This window comes from Mustela putorius, unplaced genomic scaffold (assembly GCF_011764305.1).
Source record: "Mustela putorius furo isolate JIRA1106 unplaced genomic scaffold, ASM1176430v1.1 tig00003858_pilon_pilon_pilon, whole genome shotgun sequence".
Classification (NCBI taxonomy): Eukaryota; Metazoa; Chordata; class Mammalia; order Carnivora; family Mustelidae; genus Mustela; species Mustela putorius.
Window position 1 is genome coordinate 11,232,086 of NW_025422010.1, and position 17,860 is coordinate 11,249,945.

The window sequence follows — 17,860 nt, forward strand, 5'->3', positions numbered from 1 at the left end:
AGGTAATCAGTTGGGTTTTTTTCCTCTATGAATTTTCTTCCCGAAAAAAATCAGCTCCTTAACGGCTTTAGGGCTCTGGCTGCCTGGAAGCATTTGCTGCTCTGCAGCTGCCTCAACAGGAACGGCTGTGACTGCACAGATTACTGGCTGTTCCTGGGAGAGACACTGCTATTTGTCAAATGTGACACGAGGATGAAGTTTGAGGACAGGGGATTACAATCAGGTATCGTCAAATGTGACTAGAATCAGGAAACACAGTGCTTTCACAGGATTTTACAGAGGGACTTTCTCACATTCACTAAGCATATTCATATTTAATTATGATAACTTTGGCCTCTGTTTCCACCTCATTTTGTTCCTATCTCTGCTACAGCATGTACCTCCTGCTATCGTGACACTGACTATGAAGATGCCTTCATTCCTTTAATAATCCAGTTGAGGGCAGGCCTGTGTTGCCTTATTTGTATCCTTAATACCTATGGCAGTACACACTTGGAGCTTAGAACGGGTGAACAATAAGAAGAGGGGTACAGGGATGTGAGCTTTGCTCTGGGATGCAGGATAGAGTGAAGGGTGAAAGCAGGGCAAGAGAAGCAAGAAAGGAAAGAGATGACATTTTAAGTAGAAAGCTTAAACTCAACAGGGCTCCTGGTCACTTACTCTCTTAGGAGGAAACTTATCTCTAGAGCAGGGCTTCTCAAACTTTAAGGTGCAGAGAAATCACCTGAGAATCTTGTTAAAATGCTTCTGACATTGGAAGTCTGGGGCAGAACCTAAGAGTCTTCATTTCTAACAAAGTTCCCAGGGGTTACAAATACAGCTGGTTCACAATTTAGACATACCTCAAGTAGCAAGGCACCCAGAACCTGTGTTCTAACATCTGTAGTAACTGCATGGATTTGATCAAGGTCCTGGGAGGAAGTTAGTAATAAATTCAAACAGAGTAACTGAGATTTTGGTAAGATGTGAGCAACATTAGGGGATGCTAGCAGCAAAAAAATTAAGGCCCCTAAGGCTAGCAACTGGGAGGAGGAGCCATCACCAGCCCCAGAAAAAAAGGGGGAAAAGGAGGGAGAAGTTACCAGAACTAAAGAACTTTAGAGCTGAAACAGGAATAGTTGGACATATAAAGATCTGTGTTCTTGGGTATCTTTGGTAGGACACACAAATTTCCCAAGGGAGTGAGAAGACTCACTCCTGTCCTGCCTTCTGACACCCTGCTGTGCCTCCCACTGGCCATACCCAGTTGGGACCTAGAGGGCAAGGTGGAGGTGGGGGGGATATTCTAAATGACCCCCCAGAGCAAAGAAGGAAGGGAGAGTATACCAAGGCACAGGGAGCTCTCCCACAGAGGAATATTTGACCAATTTAACTATTCACTATTTCCTATGGTTAAAAGTAAATATCCTTAAAACTGAGTCTGGCCTCCCCTGAGGGGGCTACAGAGCAAAAAACTGCAAAGAGTCTATGTTGATTCTGTAGGTAACCTTTGGAAAGAAAAGAGCCTCAAGGGGCTAGGTAAGTAGGGGCAGCTTTAAAGATAAAAGAAAAACAAGCTAAATGCCTGAGGCAGAAGCAAAAAGGAAGTGCTGGGAAACCATTAAAAGACCTGCTCAGGAAGTTAAGAATATAGTGGCCCCTACAGAGCCTGGAGAAACAGGACTGGCAGGTTGGCGACAGGGGCAAACAGAAAGACCAGCCTTCACTCTGGTTTCAAAAGCACTCTGCCTGAAATGCTTTAGAATTTAGACGCAGTACCACTGGTAGATTTCCAAGATTTGGGGAAGAAAGCAGACCCAAGGAAAACTAGAAACAGTAAGCGCGAAGACTAGATAGTCAGTTCCTAAGAAAACGCAACCAGAGGTCTCATAGAGAATTCCAATTATAATTGTGTGTGTGTGTGTGTGTGTGTGTGTGTGTGTGTGTGTGTGTGAGAGAGAGAGAGAGAGAGAGAGAGAGAGAATATATACATGTATACACATTACACATACTAGATTCCTCATTAGAGCTCCAATCAAGGCTCTTAGGAAAACATTAAGAAATGGAAAAAAGCAACATCCATATTTAGATTTTCAACATGTTAAAACCTCCTATCTTTTACCCTAAAAAACAGTGCCTTCTCACCACCCCAAGGGATGTGCCTTGTTCCTCGTTAGCAAAAGGAGGGACTGTACAGCAGTCATTTCCAGGTGTGGAGGTCAGCCCAAAATGCCTGGTATTGCAAGGAAGTGAGAGTACAATGTGGACCCTGCCTGATGAGTCAGATCAGAGTGACCTTTGCCAGGATGTGATAGAATGATGACTGGTTCTGCCCCCTTCACTACTTCCACCCCCTTCCCTAAGCCCATACAGTCAGTTCACCATTGGCCTGAGGGGGAACTGTCAGGAAAAATGGGGGGGGGGGCAAACAAAGATTCCAAATTCTTGGTTCTAGTTCAAATGAAAGACAAAAGTTGTTTTGAAAAGAGATATGAACTGGCAGAACAAGTTTTTTGTGCCTGTGAGAGTGTGTGTGTGTGTGTGTGTGCGCGCGCGCGCACACGTGTTTACTACCCTGGGAAGAAGGGAAAAATTCAGAGAGGAAAAAGAGCATTATAGGCAATTAGAGAACATGCATTCTGTGTCCCACCCCCAGAACAAAGCCCCTATCTATTAGGGTGGGATTTGGGATAATCACAGATTTCCCCCAGAAGTTTGGGAGGATCTGGTAAGAAGCTTGTTTGCTTCCTGCCTCCCTTCTTTCATTATTAAGGGAGATAGATGCAGAGACATTCCAAGTGACAAGGGCAGGAAGAATGAGCAGGGATGGCTTGGTGGGCTAAGGCAGAGGGCAGGGTTGCCTGCCTTGCCTAGGGGTGCTGAGTTTAGCTGACAGTAAGAGGAGATTGATTGATGCCTCATCTGGCTGGAGACAAAGGTACTGATAGCAGGGGCTTGCAAAGTGAGTAGCTGATGACAGGGAGCCAGGCAGGAGACAGAAACACCCACATCCACAGAACCACGTAAGCATCCCAGAGGCTCCTCAGCCAATCCCATCAGGGTCTGGGCATCAGTTTGGAGCTCTGAGAAGTCAGGGGAAGGAGAAGGTGCTGATCCAGAATAAAGGTCCCCTGACTGCCTCTAGAGCAGTACTCCTTAAAAGCAACATACAATAAGGAGAGGGAGGAGAGGGGTGGAGAGAAAGATCCTAAATATTCCGGAATCTTAACCAGAAGCAACTTAGAAAGCGCTAAATTGAATGGAACAGACTGGCTGTGGCTGTGACTAGATTAACTTTTTCTGCTATCTGCCAGAAATGGGGAATTAGAGTTAGAATATAAATTTTGTGGCCAGAAATGAAGAAAATTATGTTCTGTGACTGTGAAATTCATGTGCATTACAAGACTGATGGATTTTCCTCAGCATCCATTGCTTAAATGTTATATGTGAATATTCAGTTAAGGTCAAATTCTATCCAGAAGCAGCAGCACTATAGTCTGACTTCTGCAAACACTGGAGAAGCAGATCCTGGCTGGTCATCTGGCCTTGACCTGGGATATTATATGAGCTCTGATTTGCAGGGGGGACAGCTTCCCAGGTCCAACCCAGACTCAAAAAGCAGGGCCCTGCCTGGAAGCACCTGGGCCCATGCCTGAGAGGTGGAAGGCAACGTCAATCCCTTTTCACACGTGTGAATATGCCAACAGCTCCACTGCTCACAGGAGGGTCCTGCCCCTTCTGCTTGCCTCTCCTTGCCAACATCTTGCTGCAGCCTCTTATTTCTTCTAGTTTTCCAAACAATTCCTGTTCATAAGGATCTCTTATATAAACCAGGGACTCCTGGGTTCCTGTCAGTGACATTTTGGGTTCTCTTCGATTTACTATCATAGCAAGATGACTGAATTTCTGCCAGAAATTTGTTAGAAAGATGCACATTGGCCAGAGTAATTTTGAAGCAATAAAGAATTGTCAGGGTCTGTACCAATTCTTGACAAATGCATTTTCACCATTATCTAACCCATTTTCCCAATAATGAGGGTCTTTAAAATGCTATACAAGATGAGGCAAATATTTCTGCTTTCCACAAGGACTGGTGAGCAACTGAATGTGACCTTTGTCTTAGAATCAGGGCAGATACTGTTCATAAATGGCTGTTTAGGGGATCACAGTACATCTGTACCCTGGGAGTTACAACTAAAATTTTGTAGATTTCTGATGAAAACAACATAGAGAGCCCAGAAAATAAACACCGAATTCCTATACAGTTTGTGAAGCTGTATATATTGAAACTGTATACATACAGTTTGTGAAACTACCATTGCAAGTAGTTGCAATGGTAAAGCCTCTTGCCAAGGAAACATGTGAAACATGTGCAACTCCTGAAAACATCCAGCTTGTCAGGACTATGATTCATTTTCTTTTTTTAGTTTCTTTTCTTTTTTTCTTTTTTTTTTTTTAAGATTATATTTATTTATGTGAGAAGAGAGAAAGCAAGAGAGAGCATGAGTGGAGGGATAGGGGCAGAGGGAGAGGGAGAAGCAGACTTCCCACTGAGCAGGGAGCCTGATGAGGGCTCGATCCCAGGACCCTGGGATCATGACCTAAGCCAAAGCAAGATGCTTAACTGACTGAACCACCCAGGTGCCCCTAGTATTCATTTTCTATTACACAAGTTCCACAACCCTGATCAGCAGCCCAAACAGGTAGATACTACCCTCTGCTTAACTGCAGAGCTTCAATATCTATCTTAATATGCAATTTGGGGGAATTTCCCTGATAACATGATGTAGAGTTATTTTTACATGCACTATGCAGTATACCACCCTTCAATAATACCTGGGCCCAAACTAAGTCTGATTTTGATAATGGCCTACAAAGGGACCTGGGCTCTTATGCCTGCATGACTGTATGTCAGGAACATTAAATAAAAAAACTTCTACTGTAAAACTCAGGCAAATATTCCTTGAAAACTGAGCTGGAGAAAAGGAAATGAACATACTATATCAGCAGACGAATTCATATGTTCTGACCCCTGCTTAAGCTGGAGAGTTAGGCCAGTGCTTTACTGACAGGTGTGAAGTGGTGATTCTGTAAAAGAAAGGGAGGGAACCCTAAAAAAGCATAGTCTTCTAAATGCATTAGAAGAATGAACTGTTGTGATAGTCCCATATCCCCTAATATCAGAGAATCTATTATTCATAGTATCATCTAGCTAGGAATTGTATTACATTCAGAAAAGTCCAATTAAAAACATATCCAGAGAATGCAGCACTTACAAAGATATTTAAAACAGAATAAAAGAGAGAAAATAACCCTAGTCAATGTGCATTAATACTCAGTAATTATACAAAGCACTCCCTAGTGCCCAACTTTGGGTAAAATACCTGTTGAACATCCTCAACAATTCTATGAAAAATATTATCAGTGCTATTATAATTTCTTTTTACAGATAAAAAAAAAAAAATATATATATATATATATATATATATATATAGGCTTAAGGAGAGTTAGTCACTCATCTGAGGACCCATAGCTGTAATGGGTATGTAATATAAGATGTAGGATTCAAATGTAGGTAGTAGGACCTCAAGATTCAAAACTCTTTGCCCTGTACCTTGGGTGTTTTCCCCCAGACTACCCCCAATGTTGCTACTTCTCATGACCTGCTCACTGCTAAACAGCTGTCTATGAATAGACAATATGGACAGTTTTTAGAGAAGTTCCTGTTCACTACTAGAAGAGCATGCCACAATAGAATCAAAGCACTCACACATTTTTAGTACCTAGGAAACCACCAGTCAAGTTTTTAAGACATTTCACAAGAAACCTGGAGCCATTTAAGATATTGTCAGTCATTTCATGTGCATTCCATCACTGTACTAATTTATTTTAAAACTAGAAATGTAATGTGCAAATTTTATGAAAACAAACAAACAAAAAAAGATCCTAAAGAAATGATGAGACATCTAACAATTGATTTATGAGTGAGTTATACATTATCTCTATACTAATCCTTAGTCAATTTACAAAAAGCAAATTATTTCCCAAGTTTGAAGCTGATCAATAGTCTGGGAGTGATCCTGGTAACAAGCAACTGTTAATGGCTTAGCCCCTGTCAAAGGAAGCCAGCATAAAGAACAGCTTAGAGTCCTGTTGACAGAGGCTTGGGAAATACCTACTCCAAAGAGTCCACAGGGTAGCCATGAGAGTAAAACACCACTGAGGAGAGTCACACCTTCAATATTGGTGGCTATCCTGAGTTTTGTCCTGTCTACTTGTGGCACTGAGCTCCTCCCCAGGAACTTATCCATTGCTGTGGCTTCACTTATTGGCTGAGGATTCTCTAATCTTTGACCAGATCACTCTTGAACTCACACTCTTCAGGATATCAAATCATCTTTGTATGTTTGACTCATCATGTCCAAAACTCAGCCCCTCCCAACTGTAATCACGCCTTTTCCCCAGCCTCAGGAACGGCATCACTACAACCTTGCTGTTTTTCACTTCTCCCCCTTTTTACACATTATATTGGACAGGCCCACAAATCTGGCCAAATCTACCTTAGACACATCCCTCAAATCCATCTTTTTTTAATTTAACTGTATGTCCATTTGTATACAAATCTATGATATATCTAGGCTACTGCACACCGAACTTCTCTCTCAATATTTGGCTCCCTGACTTTTTAATACCCTTTACATACACTTGTAAAGGTTACTAAAACAAAAATTATATAAATTATATAATGCCATTCTCTTGTTAACCATCAGTGAATGAGGCTAACCCAACCATTTGGTAGACTGTTACAAATCCATTAGCTGGTATAAATGTTTCTTTACAACCTTTTTTACCTTTTTTAACGCATCTAGCCCCCACTCTAATTATATTTGCTGAAGTTCATCCATAATTTAATCGTGGGTCCCTTACGTAGGCTGGTGAATAGGAGTCAAGGAGGACAAGAGCGTATAGTGGTTAAGAAAGAGGGCTTTTCAGTTGGCTGATACGAACTGAATCATAGATTTACCTCTTACGGAGGTAGTAACTTATGTGTCCACTCTGAGACCTCACTTCCCTTTGTCTCAAAAAAATGGGATCACATAAATTTATTGTCAGAACTAATTAAGGCAATCTGTTAGCTATTACAATAATAGCTCCTCATCAGGTATATCTAGAGCAAATTTTCAAAGAAGAAACACTTTGTACAAATATATTATTGTTAGTTAAGTAATGATGTCCTCAAGGTTTGTATTATTTAGTTTTTAGAGGTTCTTGAAGGGACAGTTTGGAAAGAAGATGGAAATAGTTTGGTAGCAATTAAGAACTATCCTGTTGAGGCTCTTATACTACCCAGTTTTCTACACTGCTAACTTAGTAGTTCACTGAGTACAAGAACTAGAATTTGCCTCATATTATTACTTTCTTTACTGTGTTTTATCTCCAAATAATACCTTAGGACAGAAACTTCATCTTCTACTTCTTAACATCTCAACATCTCAACATAACCTAGCCCAACACGAGATTCTTGGTAGACCTTCAATAAATACTGAGGTCAGAGTGAGTTATCAGGCTACAGATTGATAATCCTCATGATAAATGCCCAAAGTTAAATGCATGAGTTTCTGATGCTGCTCAACCACGATGGGTTCCCCCCCCCCAAGGAATAAAGATTATACTTTATAAAAGGAAAAAAAATGCTTTATAATTCCTTTTGTCACATTGTACAAAGCAAAATGTAAATTAGCATGAACCCATGGGCACACAAATTAAAATTAAGTTTGAGTAATTAATTATCTTAATTGCAATGTTAATAAACACAGTTCATAACACGAAGGCCATCTTTCTCCAGGTTATCTGCACTACTTGATACAAGTAAATATGCACAGTGTTTATAAAAATGTTGACTAATATTTGACTGTTAAGTGAAAATAGCTATGAGTCTGACCTCTGATTGGAGACCATCTCACAATGCCTCCTTAGGAAAATGCTCCTCTCTAATATTCTGTCTCCACAAATCTATAAATGTTTCCTCTGACTGCCATGTTTTGAGGATTCAAAAAATTATGTCCATAAATTATTCTGAGCTTCACCAGCAAAATTAGCAGTTACTCTATGCCAGGTACCATTCTAAGTACTAGTCTGAGCCTCATAATCGGATGGAATAACTGAGGTTTAAGAGAAAAATTCACTAGCTGACGATTATTGCCTTACTAAGGAGTACAGTCCAGATTTGCACATAGCGTATCCATTCCCAGAGCCTCGCCTCCCAATCACGATATCATATGTCACTCATAAAGTAGAATTTAGTACATATTTTGGGAACTAGAAAGAAGGAGAAATTATACTCCATTAAGATTCAAGAAAGACCTCAAGGAGAAGGATGTGTAGGATTCTGACTGGCAGAGATGGAACAGGAAGGATGTGCATTCTAGGCTCTGGTGAACAAAGTCACAAGCCAGGCAGGTGCAGAGAACGGAGTGGGATGGACGAGGAGTCCACTGGCTTGGCTAGTGCTACAATAGAAAGCATAGTTGTGACAACTCTTCAGATGCCACAGGAGAACACTGTGGGGCTTTAACTAGTAAGCTGTACAAAGTTTTCTCGACAAGGTAACATGAGTTGAGATATTCTTTGGGAAGATTAGATTCTTTCTTTTAAAGCTTAGGAACTTTTTTCTCAGAAGATCATTTTCCTTACTTAGTCTAACAGACTATTTTGGATAATAATCCAACTCAAGAAATTCTCCACTGGGAGGCCTAAGGGACTGAAACTAGCAGGATGAAGCTTAATAGAAATGGGGATAAAGTTCAGGAACTTCAGCTGCCCATGTTTAGGATGACTGCTCCCTGGCAAGAATAAAGTTCCTATGAAAAAGATGAAGAGATTTTGGCCAAATTCAAGGTCAGTATAAGCTAAGAGCATGACACGGATGCCAGCAAAACTAAGTGGAAGATTAAGCAGCATAAAAGTATATCACACAGAAAGAGGAGATGATTATCCTAAACACAGCAGAATTGGAATTCAGCTCTGGGTACCACTAAGGGGGGATGCTAACAGCCAGGACTGATCTCAGAGCAGGATGGGTGAAGACAGAAAGTCAAAAGGCTACGCCACTTGTGTAAATGTTGAAAGCACTGGAGAAATTTAGAAGGCTCCAAGGAAGCATGATTACTAACATTTCAAGAACTGTCTTGGGAAGAACAATCTGTTTAGAATCACAATACAAAAATAGAATCAACAAGAGGATAATATAACCAATGAATCAACTAATACTAAAGACAAGCTCTCCATTAGTTACACGGGAGGAGGGATGTTACCAAATTAAAGGAAGCAATCAGTGTGTAGTGGGCTCCCACAAGCTAGCCAATGACAAGATAATGCTTTTAAAAAGAAAATTCACCTTGCTGAGTATGGGAGTATATAAATACTAGTCTTCAGGAATATAAATACATAGTCTAAGTATAGACTTAGGCTTCAGGAATTTGGAGATGTCAGTGTGAAGGAAGCGGTGAGACGGGGAGAAGGAATTTGAAGCTGGAATTTGAGCTGGACTTTGACAGATGAATCAGTTTACAATCTGAAGTGGTCAAGTAACTGCCAAAAAGCCAAACCTTCAGTAAACAGATAGAATTGTAAACAGATTACTGAAAATGCTCATTAAGTCCACTTAGGGCTTAAGAACATACAATAATTCTCTGTAATACATTCCTTCTCATTTTATTGCAGTTTATAGGGGGTAATGTGATCCTTTCCCTTCTTATCTCTCAAACGTATCCCCTATACACACACACACACACACACACACACACAAGCACACATGCACGCACACGCACCAAGCTTTATATATTACTGTGGAAGAGTAACAGATATAACCTTCTCCTTCAAGACAATAGGTCAGAAAAGGAAGTTAGAAATCAGAGAACACAGAATATGGGGGTCCTATTAATAGGGAAAACAGCCTTCCTTGACTGTTCAAAGTCCTACAGCAACTTCCACCAAAATAATAGTTTTCCTATTACCTCTAAATGGGAAAACACAAATAACAAATTTTGTCATTCCCTCAGCATTGTGAGGGAGAAAATGCCCAGGCCTCAAAGTCAAACAAATTTTGGTTCACATTCTTGCCCTGACAATCATCAGTTATATAAAATGTGGGCAAGACACTTGGCCTCACAGTACCTCAGTCCCCTTAACTGTAAACTGTGGATACCCACTCCTGCAGGAAGTTTTTGTGATGATAAAGGAAACAGGATTCATCAAATGCCTGCACCCATTCTGTAGTTCTACTCATCATTATCACCAAAATCTAAAGATTGCTAGCGGCAGACGTTTTGATAGCTCAGGCATTTCTGGGACTTTGGAAATTAGACTTCGTGAAAAAGCTCCAAATGAGCTTGTCTAATATTGGCTTCTGATTTCTCCTATTTCATAGATTAGAAAGCAGTTTTGAAGGAACTGTAACCTCTTAGTGGTAAGGGATATCTATCCATTGACTTCCCTAACTCAAAAAGAGACTGCACTTTGGGTGTTTCATTTTGTTAGAAAAAGGAGGTAAGGAGGAGCAGCTGCAGCAGCTGGGGATGGATCAAGTGATAAATCCTGTCCTTATTTTAACTAAAATACACTGGAAGATTCGTACCTACTGAGTAATTCAAGATTGGCAAAGAATGAAAAACAATTACGATGTAATATGCTATTATTTAAAAAGAAATCTTTTCAAGTAGGTAAACTGTGTTAGCCTCCATTTTAATGACATTGCTTCAAAGCATCCTGCCTGGAATAGTCACATAGTTCCTCTGGGCGCCCTACCCTGGCCCAGAAGGCTGTCCCATATGCTCCTGTGAGGACAGGCAGCACTGTGTGGGGTTACTGCCTCCCATATCTCCAGCATTCCTTTTGAAGTTTATGGAGGCATTTGGAATGAGCTCTGTAAGTTATGGGACAGGAAAAAAACATATCCTTAGCACCTACTTATGCCAGAAGTTTCAGATAGTTATGTACCACCTTAACATACAAATAACTGAAATATTGTGCCTGTCTTTTGAAACAAAATAATAGATGCTTCATGTCCCAAATAGTGATTTCTGTTTAGTACCAGGTTGGATTCTTGGTCAAATCTCCTTTAGGGTGATGAGCAGCTGGGCAGGAAATATCTTCATTTCAGACCCTAATTTTACTACTAGGTATATCCACATGAGAAATTTGGAAAGTTTTAAGTCTTCATGTTCATTTAATTAAACACATCTGACATATGGAGCATTATGTATGGTAAGCTTCATACCTAACAGAGAGACAAGACCTGTTTACTCTGCTCACTTACAAAGAGAGTTTGCTTGGTACTTGAGCTTTGTAAACCTATCATTTATTCATCACTAAAGGGCCCTGGCAATGAATGTCCATCTCATCAGCAGTGACATTGTGCAAACACTCCTCTCAATAGTTTTTGTCCCCTTAAATAATCCACAGGCTTCTATATCACTAAGAAACAATTCCCTTTTTCTCATCTCCCCCCCCCCTCCTGTTTAGATAAGCACTTGGGGGTGATTGTTCTCAGTGCAATCTTCTCTCAGCGAATGGTCTTATCACCAGGTCACACTATACCTTCAGAGATAGCCGAAAGGCTGTTAGACTCTGTCTCTGAAGATGGTGGTGCATTGCTTCCCCATGTCTTTACTATAATACCACTGCACATCTTGACTGAACTGGCTTCACCTTCTGCACTTTTAGAAAGTTTCCAGGCAGGGTCTGTGTTTACGTCAGCAAGACTGATTCAAAACACCACCTCTGGGGTTTTAAACAGGCTTTGAAACACATTCCTGCACTCTGCTCAACTCAGGTCAGTAGGAGGCTTTCCAGTAAATCTGTTACTTTACCTTGTCATTCTACTTTTTACAGAGGGGCACTGATTTCCTTGAAGTTCATCTCATAAGTGATTTTACTTTTCTAAAATTTCTGCTGGAACCTTGGCTAATAGAGCCTTGCATTATTATGCCCATTGTCTCCAGAACTCCTTCTCTATGAAGATTCAGCTTGCTTAAGGAAGATAAGCATTATTCTGTTTGGTTTTTTTTTTTTTTTCCCCTTCAGCTTTAGGACCATAAAAATTAAGTTCTTTTTTATATTTTCCAATCTAAGCACCAGTTTTGTCTTGTTAAACTTGCTTTTGATTAGCACAGTTACTATCCAATTAATCCCTTAGTTTATAGTTTAACAAGTGCCTTACAAAATTTGTAAGAGATAGGATGTGTACAAAGGGGGTTGGGCAGGGGGCAGTAATTACATGCACAACTATGGGGGGGCTATCAAAACAAAACTGTAGAATTTAAGAATGATTTCTAAAAATAATGTAAATCCTTTTTACTTACAAGATTTAAAGTAAAAGAAAGACTCCCTATTAGTAATACTCATCAAAGCACACTAGTATAAAATTATTTTCACAAACAAGCACATGAAGCATATCCTAGACATTATGCTTGAAATGTATAGCCTATCATAGACCTTGGTTTTGCTTACCACACTCTGAATCTAAAGGTAAAACTAAAAAGAAAAGAAAGGCCTTACCTCTCTCAAATCATACCATACAAGAAAAGCAGTATTTCTCTAAATGGGCTTTCTTAACACACTCTAATCTAAAAAGAAGGCTCAACAGGGTTAAAGGAGACTCTACCTTTGATTACAAAAGACATTAGTAAAACAATTTAAAAACAATAAAGAAACTATAAACACACTGGCAAAAATATAAAGATGATGCTACTTAACTAAAAAGAACTCCGAACACTCTGAAGCAGATGATTCTAATTTAAAGGAAATGAAATTCAAATAAACAACAAAAGCACGGGTCCTAATACTTCCCCTTCCTGTAAAAGGCAACACAAAGGACAAAAACAAGAGAAAAAAAAAGAAAGAAAGACAGACAAGACATATAAAGAATCACTGAAAAGGGGGCGGTATGGATAACAGTGCTCTAAAAATTAAAGGAGGTTAACAGATACTGTGGAAACCTTTCTGGGAAGGGCTGCATTTGTGTTTCTTGAAATAGGCCTTCTGTTTGCTATTAATCAGACTAAGGATGGCTTTGAGAGTATTCTATAACACAGGTACCGATTTCTTTAAAAAGGTATATAAGGGAGGAGAAGGTGGAGGCCAGGAAAAGATGAGAAGGAATGGACAAAGGCAGCACCCAAAAATCCCAGGCACAGTACTTTCTGTAGGGCAGGTATGCAATGGGCACTCCCTCTCCAACCACCTGTCTCTTCTAGAAGCAGGGCCAAAACACAGCTGCTTCTAGTTGGCACCCTTTGTCCTAACATGGAAAACCAGAGGAAAGGCTTGGTAGCCTGACCAAGGAAATACATTAATTCCGCTGAAGAGTGGAAGTGCCTACTTGAGTAATGGAGTCTACCTCAGTAGACGTTTCCAAAATTAGATAATGAACTAGAAAGACTGGATTAGAGGTTTTTTTTGTTTGTTTGTTTGTTTGTTTGTTTTTTAAGATTTATTTGAGAGAGAACACACACAGGGCAGCAGGCAAGGGGCAGAGGGAGAGGGAACAAGAATCCCAAAGAGACAGAGCCGCACATAGGGCTCTGTCTCACCCCCCGAGATCCTGACCTGAGCTGAATCCAAGAGTGAGACGCTCTACTGACTGACACCCCTGGATTAGAGTTTTAAAGGCTCCTGCTCAAAAACCTCCACTTACTCATTCAATTAAAAATGCATTTTTAAAAAAGCTATAGCAACCATCTACTCTCTTCTTTCCTCTCTTATATGAAAGAATCAGTCTGAGGCAAGAAGCTTATAGCCCAAGTGATTGATCTAGAAAGTGCTCTCAACCTTACCTTTTAGGAGGTTAAAAGTCTCACGGATGATATTCTTAAGGGAGAAATACGGAACATCTGTGCGACCATGTGTCCTCATGGCCTAGAAATGGGGAGGCCATCCTCCAGCCCATATCCAACACCCCACACCCTCTGAGCACTGCCTCCCTCCTCTGAGACAGGACAGCACTGGCTGCCTCCAGCCCAGCGGCAAAGAAACAAAGGGCACTGGAGTTTCTTGCAGGAGGAGAACTAATTCCCACTGCACGGTAGCTATTTAAAGAGGTAGTGCCTGTGGGACAGATTTGCCTCCCAGCCTTCCTGTTTGTGTCCCAGCTCCAATTTTCACCCATTTCCTAAGGAAGACCGCAAAGTGTAATCAGCCTCAAGAAGGCTGAGATTTATGAAAACTCGTGGAGCGCACAAGGGCGAGTTTTACAGTTTTCCCCTTTTCTTCTTTTCCCCACTAAACAGATATAAGACTTTATTAAAAGTACTTTCAAAGTCAAAAGCAAACACTGTATGTATCATGACTTAGTAAGTACTTCTACTCCTGAAAGAATTTTAACCTGAAATGTAGGAACAAAAGAATTTGTAGATAATTAATCTAACAGGTACCAAGTATTAATGCAGAGCAAAAACGTGCACCTTATGGTCAGAAGGCTAAGGCTTGATTCAAAAAACCTCTGGGATTTGCTAGCTTTAAGTAAAAAAAATTCACCCAATCTCTTGGGGCCTCAGATAAGAAATTCACCCCATCTCTCTGAGCCTCATTTTCTTTGTCTGAATAAATGGGAATAATAACATGTAGTTTACATGTCTACTGTGAAAACTGCATAAGATAACCGGAAAAAAACCTATATTTTGCCTTATGTAAAAGATCATGTAGTCACTGCATACTGGCATCTAATTTCCCAGCAGCTGTTACACAGTATCAGTCATTAGTAGATGGATACAAAGAGCTAATACATCCCCTTTCATCTCTCCAAAATTATATTATGTATGCATTTGTTCACTTTCCTGTTGTCTGACTTCCCCACTGGTAATGAATACTTAACAATATTCCCAGGATCAAGAATAGCACTTATCATTTATAAATATACAATAAGTACTTGTTAAATAAATGAAGAAATAAATGCATAATTTCAGAAAAATCAAGCAAAATGCTCTCCACACATAAACCTGTAACACTTATTGAATTAATGAATGAACCACAACTTTTTTTCTATAGAAAAACATCCCATAAAAAAATGCAATATAACAGAATTTTAAGGAAAGTTGGAGCTCTGAAGATTTTTGACATAAATATGACTATATGTTTTATGAGATCTCCCTGTTCAAATATATTATTAAGATGGTTAAGGTAAAGGCTTCTTACAACATGGATATGAGGTACAATAATTGGTATGAATTAATTCAGTGAAAGAGTTTACCTTAGTTTAGAATCTACCTAAAATCCTTCCTCAGGCCTCTTTGTTAAAAATGGGAACTCTTGGGGCGCCTGGGTGGCTCAGTGGGTTAAATAAAGCCGCTGCCTTCGGCTCAGGTCATGATCCCAGGGTCCTGGGTGGAGGGAGCCTGCTTCCCTTCCTCTCTCTCTGCCTGCCTCTCTGCCTACTTATGATCTCTGTCAAATAAATAAATAAAATCTTTTTTAAAAAGGGGGGTAGGGGACTCTTTTCCTCTGCTGCCCTTCAAGTTCTAGTGTGATGGCAGTGGGATTTGATAAGGACTCATTGATTTTTTTTTTTTTAAGAGCTTTACCCAGACAAGGAGGATAAAAACCTGGTGTCTCTTGTGTTTCTTATGATCCAACTACTAATGTTTAATATGACATAACAACATGCTGGGAGACAGGAGAGTCTCAGGGATCTGAAACAACAGATTTAGTTTTGAGCCTTCACATCATTGCCTCAATCCAGTTCAGGCCAGGTCAGTCTACCAAAGACTAAAAATCAATTCGTTGAGGGCTGCTCATTAATTTATCATGTGTAAAGAAGAAAGTGACTATAGTGGATACTTGTCCATTTTATTAAATTATTAAGAGAGGAAAGATCTTGCATCTTAAAAGATCATGTGAAACCTAACTCCCTCTAACTTCTAAGGGTTTCTCTTGCTTTAGCTTGAGAAATACGACCTTCCAGGTCTCACGTCCTTTACTCTCTGCCCTCTCTCTTGGCTCCCACTTTATAGATAGAACAAGAGCTAACTAGAGATTTTTGGGGAAGTGTTAAAAAAAAAAATAAAGATTTGAAGCTTCTCCCTCTGGATGAAGTCGTTTTGGTTCTGCAATATGAGGAAGCATTTCAGACTCACTGAGCCTGAAAGTTGGGTCGCTTTTGGCTAACAAGAAAGAATCTCTGAAGAACAGAGAGTGGTGGTAATATAAAAACAGAATTTTCTGCCTTTAACAAGTATCTACACTGCTTTTCTGAGCTCAGAGTTTCAGACATGACATGGTGTTTACCACAAACCTACTCCTCTCTGACACAACTTCCCCAGGGCTAAAGGCATTTTTAATTGAGTAATTACAGATACTAAAGTACTCTTGAAATAGATTTTTTTGACAGCTTCAGCAGCAAGGCTTTCTCACCTTACATGTACCTCTGCCCTGACAAACACCAGTCCACAGAGAGCTTGTAAGTTCAACTACGAGGGTTATCAGATGTGGCTTAAATGCCTCCTTGAACATGTACATTTGACCCTGGGGGAGGGGAACAAATGGTCAAAACTGCCATCCAACAATCATCTGATGTAAGAAGAACCCTTGGAAGCACCCACCTGAAGGCTCTGCCATCCTCCCCTGGGGATGCTGATGTACCACTAGCTCTATCCCGGAGAACAACTTTATTGCCCTAGTTACTGACAGACTTAATCAAGATAGCACTGTGTATTTGATTAGCAAACAAAAAGAAGATAACTTCAAGTTACTGATTACAGGGTTCTGCTATGCTATTTCTATTATTATATAGTCTCAAGTACATATCTTATTTCAATAAACATTTACCTCATGCTACAGAAAACATAAAAATCAACCTTTAAGGGAGAATAATGAATAGGCATGACTAAAGGGAGCAAATATCATAGAACACATTATTTCAAAATCTGCCATTACTAGGTATGTACACTGCACAACAGAATAATAATGAATGTTTCCTTTTTGCCATCTGTTGTTTTATAAGACAGCTATTTCCTGTGAGCTGATTCTAGTAACTATGATTAATGAGAAATAAAATACGTAAAACAAAGTTACATTGAAAAAATCAATCTTATTGATAAGAAAATATTTTGATGGCAAGTTAATTCTAAGAGGTTAGGACTGTTTCTTTTCCAAAATGAGAGATAAAGAAGATGATTGTTGTTCCTCCTTTTCTCCCTCTCAACTTGGTCTGGTGAGGGGCTCTGAAGACATAACATGTGTAGTAAGCACAGGGTTCCTATTCTCAATCAATTCATGAACTGGTAAGACAGGTACAGAAGTAACTATAGTAACTAATGTAGTGTGTACTAAAAGGGAAATATAGCTTAATATCAAGAGTGCAGGGCATGAAATTAAGAAGACCATAGGTCTAAATGGCCTTGCCACTTGCACAATGTATGAGGTTGGGCAATTAATCCTTCTATGCTTTGTCTTATTCATGATAATACAGAGGTCATATTAGTGCCTGCCTCCTAGGACAATGGTGAAAAATAAATTAATTTTGAGTATAAATCATTAACAGAGCATGTTGTTTTTCAAGTCTTCAATAAATAACACTGATGCAAAAGAAAAAGATTAAAAGAAATACTTAAATTGCCATGGATATCCAAAGGAGAAAGACGATTCCATCCATAAACAAGAGATACAGAATTTTCTAGCCAGGACACTCCTCTCTTGGGATAGGTTGAATGTACAGGTTATCCTTGATATGTAACTGGGGAAAGAGTACCTGGAAAGAAGAGGGGCTAATGCCACCTCTTATCTTCCAGTTCCCATACCCGCTTCTTTCTGAAATGCACAACCAAGATCCTATGTCCAGTCTCAGCCTGTGCCAGTCCAGGGCACAGTAAATGACCTTAGAGTCTCT

The 17,860-nt window shown here is 39.9% G+C and overlaps 1 protein-coding gene across 5 annotated transcripts in view; it reads right to left on the reverse strand.

Annotated features, from left to right (window-relative positions):
• The window catches only part of ARHGAP28 (Rho GTPase activating protein 28), a 207,693-nt gene that overhangs the window by 138,400 nt on the left and 51,433 nt on the right, over positions 1 to 17,860 (reverse strand). For 2 of the 5 annotated variants that reach the window (XM_004742735.3, XM_013051392.2), the window contains exon 1: positions 13,815 to 14,547. The exons of the other annotated variants lie outside the window; for them this stretch is intronic. The gene's annotated coding sequence lies outside the window, so the exon portion shown is untranslated. Of the gene's footprint in view, positions 1 to 13,814; positions 14,548 to 17,860 lie in introns of those variants that run through there. 5 annotated transcript variants of the gene reach the window in all.